Source organism: Alexandromys fortis, unplaced genomic scaffold (genome assembly GCF_014885135.2).
Source record: "Alexandromys fortis isolate MF-2015 unplaced genomic scaffold, M_Fortis_MF-2015_v1.1 scaffold_138, whole genome shotgun sequence".
NCBI lineage: Eukaryota > Metazoa > Chordata > Mammalia > Rodentia > Cricetidae > Alexandromys > Alexandromys fortis.
Window position 1 is genome coordinate 2099733 of NW_026068034.1, and position 5175 is coordinate 2104907.

The 5175-nt window shown below is 40.1% G+C and overlaps 1 protein-coding gene across 2 annotated transcripts in view; it reads right to left on the reverse strand.

Annotated features, from left to right (window-relative positions):
• M1ap (meiosis 1 associated protein) overlaps positions 1-5175 on the reverse strand; it is an 84275-nt gene that overhangs the window by 47471 nt on the left and 31629 nt on the right. The gene's annotated exons all lie outside the window — the stretch shown is intronic.

The window sequence follows — 5175 nt, forward strand, 5'->3', positions numbered from 1 at the left end:
TATTTATTTTATATTATGTGTATAGCATTCCTTCCACATGTGCCTGCAAGCCAGAAGGGGGCGCCAGGCCTCATTATAGATGGCTGTGAGCCACCATGTGGTTACTGGGAATTGAACTCAGGACCTCTGGAAGAGCAGTCAGTGCTCTTAACCTCTGAGCCATCTCTCCAGCCCTACTTATGGTAATAATTAATGGAATATACATTACAAATAAAACTTAGAAGTTATCAGAATGAATATAAAGATGTTTTATACAAGTTTACTTTACTTATCTTAATTAACTATTATTTTATTATTTATACTACATATTTATTTTTGTTTGTTTTTTTGAGACAGAGTCTCTCTGTGTAGCCCTGGCTGTCCTGGAGGTCACTCTGTAGATCAGGCTGGCCTCAAACTCAGAGATTCACATGGCTCTGCCACTGAGTGCTGGCCTGAAGCATTCGCCACCATTACTGGCTCAAATACACTTTAAATGTAAACACACAAATGGCTTGAAAGAACATGTGTGAGAAAAGATGAATAAGAACCCAGGAGAAATGAAACATACAAACACAGAAAGACCTGGGCATAGATATTGATACCAGTTTTATCCATGGATAAAAACTGGAAACCAAATTGTCCCTTGACACACGAATAGTTAAAACATAATATTTATGTAAAAGATTACTACTCAATAATAAAAACAAATTAATTGATATAAACAACATGGAAAAATCTCAATATCTGAATGAAAAAGGTTAGACACAGAAGTTCTATTGTATGACTCTACTTAAATGTAATCGATGGGATTGAGCGCAGTGAGGCGGGAGGGGCCTTTTGAGCATGAGGGAAGTGTTTGTGTCTTGTCTGAGGTGATGGTTTGTAGGTGTACACTAATATGAAAACTCGTTGAGCTGTATGTGCTGAGCGGCTATAACTTCCGGTGTGTAGATTATTCCTCAAACTGGCAAGGTCAAACTTTTAAAATTTCAATTTTGAAATAACTTCAAATATTCGGCTAAATTTCTACTACTTTGAATTACAAAAGGGAGGTTGCTATTTCTCTTAGAGCATGGCTTCTATTAATGAAACAAATGCCTGTCCGAGTTAAAAATCCTTAGGTAGCAAAAACAGCAGAGCTTCTAATTTAGTCTCAACGCCACAGGAAAATGACTTTAATGCAGTTATCAAAACCAAACTCGTCAAGCAGCTGCTCATTCTGGCCCGTTCTCCAAGACGCTGGAGTCTGACAACTGCTGGCAGAGTCCCCTACCTAGGTCTTTCTGGAATCTTCTAAGAAGCAAAGAATCTCTATCTTCTTTGTTTGGATTGTTAACATTCGGTGTTTCCTGAGAACACATATGGCTAGACTACCTTTGCAAGGGAGCTTGACATCGATCCCTGGTAAACTCTAGGAGGAAATTCTAAACAGATGGCTTGTGAGCACTTAGCAAAGGAACCTGATACCCTTGTGTACATGGCTGAGAAATGTAGGCTCGTTGGCAGCCTCGTTAAGTTGATTTCTAACTGGTTCAAGACTTATATACCCAATCAGTGCAGACGGTTGTCAACCTGGACAGATGCTGTCTAGATGCCAAAGGATATTGATCACTGTGGCCTTTTTAGTTTTGGCATATTTATTGCTTACCCATTCTTTATAAGGCTATCATAAAAATTTATTATATGCAAATGAAGACATACTATGTGTGTCCATGTAAGTTCCAAACGCTCAACGATAATCGAACAGCCACGGATTCTTTTGTTTAATTTGAGATTTAGAATAGTATTACTAGCACTGATATGTCTGTGTGTTGTTCTCTGATCTTCAGAGGAGGCCTTGCCACGTTGAGTTTCCTTATCACTCTTCCCCCTTTAAAAACTAGTTTACTACTTTAAATGATATCATGTTGTTTTAATTTCCCTGAGCTTTGTGCAGAAGCATTACTCCCCCCCAGCCTCACATTGTTCTACATGGCTACGGTTCATTCACTGTGATGCTCTGCTTCGGGAAGATGTCTCAAGTTCTGTATTCCACACAGCGGCGTTTTACTGGTTATAGGAGGCAGAGCTGTATCTCTGATTTGTTCTCACTACATTTTCACAGCATCTTCTTACAAACAGAAATTATGACTTTTAATATAGTGACACTATTTCAATGTCCCGTCGTCAGCAGACTTTGTGTCTCATTTGGGAGTACTTCCTTCTTTTCCTCACCCACTGTCAGGAAATTCTTTTCTTATACATTTTCTTCCAAAAGTTTCATCTTTCCTAGTTAGGTTTTTGACCCATTTAAAATGCTATACATTTTGTAAAGTAGAGATCCAATTTCCCCTTTTCCTGTAAGGAATGCTGATAGCTCTAGAATGATTGAGTAACTGCATTAATCTCTTTTCATTGCTTTTCTATGGCAGCCACACCACATATCAAGTTTTCATGTGACTTTCTACTTCTGGGCTCAGTAATCCGCTCCAGACAGAAGATATCATCTATTCCTGGGTCAGTATTATGCTATCTGTTATTTTTTGTAGTGCTGGGTGTAACACCCAGAGTATCATGCATGAGGCAAAGGATCTGGGGTTGGGCTGTGTGACAAGCCCCAAAGCTGTCTTGTTGAACAACTTTAAGAATGATCTTTACACCTGAGAAGGAACATACTCAGTTTTAACATGCATCCATGCAAGCACACATGCACTTGAGCACACACACTTCCCATAGGATTAGCTCATCAGATTAGCAACCTCAACAAAAAAAGGTGAACTGGGTATGGTGGCACACAACTGTAATCTCAGCATTCTGAGATGGGAATAGGAGACTCTTATCTTCCAGAGCAGCCTAGGTAATATGGAACCCAGGCTTTGGCAAAACAAAATAAGCAAAACAAAACAAAATAAACAAAATGAAGCTGGGCAAATAGTATATACTTGTAAGCCTAGCATTCAGGAGGTTGAAGCAGGAGGATTACCGTAAGTTCATGCCAGTCAGAACTACATAGTGAGACCCTGTTTCAAAGAACAAAAAACCAAACCAGCCCAAACAAAATCAACCAAAATGCTCTGATAGGATTTTGACTGGAATCACATTAGCAGGTCAGTTTGGGGAGAACTGAATTCTATGATATCGAGTGTTTTATCTACCATCATGTTCCAGTTCTGACTTCTTTAAGGAACACTAATGAAGCTTTAGGCATCCCCAAGAAGTACTATAATATATATCCCTGTTGAGATTTCTTTCTTTTTTGAAAAATATGTATATCCATGTATCTGTGAACATATGCCATATGTATATGGGTTCCCGAGGAAGCAAGAAGAGGGCCTTGGATCCTCCTGAGCTGTATTTAAAGGTGGCTGTAAACTACTCATAGTGAATGATAGGAAACCTGGGTTCTCTGGAAGAGCATTATCTTAGTTACTGTTCTATGGCTGTGAAGAGACACCATGACCAAGGCAACTCTTATCAAAGAAAACATTTAATTGGGGGCTTTATACAGTTTCAGGGGGTTAGCCCATGATCATTATGGTGAGAAGCAGACAGGCACGGCATTGGAGCATAGCTGAGAGCTTTATATGCTGATGCACAGGCAGCAGGCAGAGAGAGAGGAGGGAGAGAAGAAGGAAGGGAGGGAGGGAAGGGGAGAGAGAAAGAAGGAGGGAGGGAGAGGGAGGAGGGAAAGGGAGGGGGAAGAGAGAGAGAAAGAGAGAGAAGGAGAAAGAGGGAGGAAGGGAGAGAGAGAGAGAGACAGAGACAGAGACAGAGACAGACAGACACTGGACTTGGCATTGGCTTTTGAAACTTCAAAGCCTACTTCTGGTGACACACTTCCTCTAAAAAGGCCACACCTCCTAATCCTATCCAAACAATCCATCATGGGCAACTAAGCTTGCAAGTGTATGAACCTATGGGGGCCATTTTCATTCACACCACTACAAGCATCATGCACTCCTAACTGCTGAGTTCTCTCTCCAACCCCCAAAATTTATTTTTAAGGAGCAAGAGATTTAGCCCAGTGGTAGAATGCCTGTGTCTTGGTGCAAGGATACCAAGTTTGATCCCCAGCACTGCAGCAAATAGGAAAACAAGAAGAAAAAAAATTAAAAAAAAAACTTTACTTCTGGGGTGAACTAGCTCAAGGGGTAAAAAGCACTTGCTATACAAACCCAACAAGCTGAGTTTGATCCATGGAACATACTGAAAGATGTGGCATGCACCTGTAATCCCAGCATCCCAGGAGGGGCCCACAGGAGAATCATCTGGAAGCTCGTACACCAGTTATCCTGCAGTACACAGGACAGCAGAAACCAGAGGCACCCTGCTTCAAAACCAGGTGGAAAACTAAAAATGAACTCTACTTCAACAAGCATGTGCCCTCATGCACATGTGTGTAAACAGAATACTAATAACAAGAAATAAAATAGTAACACACACACACACACAAATCTCAAAAGAAGATAGCAGCATTGTTCCCAATATCTATGACTCTTCTATGAGGCCAATCTTGGGTGCTAGAATTAGCAGAATTTCTTAGATCCTAAGTTGATTAAAATCATTAGGAATTTGCTGTCGATACAGGGCTGGCTCACATGTAAAGAAACAGGGTAAAGACAGCATCCTGGTTTCCCTGTAAGAGTTTGTACCTATTTCTTGGGTAAACACTTTCTTATTTTCTTTTAAGAGTGAAAGAGGAACAAAAATAGACAAAAAGAAGAAAAGAAGGAGCATGAGAACTATGCAAAAGTTTTATAGTATGTTAGACGAAAATAAAAAATTAGACAAACTCCACCTATATAATGTAAATGTGACAGGGGACAACTGAGGGACAATGTACAAAAATAAAAGTACTGTAATTGGGTTAGGGGAGGCTTCTAAGTTGAAAAGTATTTTGATGGTCATATATTCTTTTTAGTAAAACAATAAATGACTAGGGCTTGAAATTTTATCAGTACCAGGCATATTAAAAAGCACTACAAAGACTTCCCTAACCTACCATTAATATCAGCACATGGCATTTATCTGTGCCAGGCACTGTTCTAAGTGCTTTATGTCACAAAATCTGAAAATTTGGGTCTCTCTCTCTCTCTGTCTCTGTCTCTCTCTGTCTCTCTCTGTCTCTCTCTGTCTCTGTCTCTCTCTCTGTCTCTGTCTCTCTCTTTCTCTGTCTCTCTCTGTCTCTGTCTCTCTCTGTCTCTGTCTCTCTCT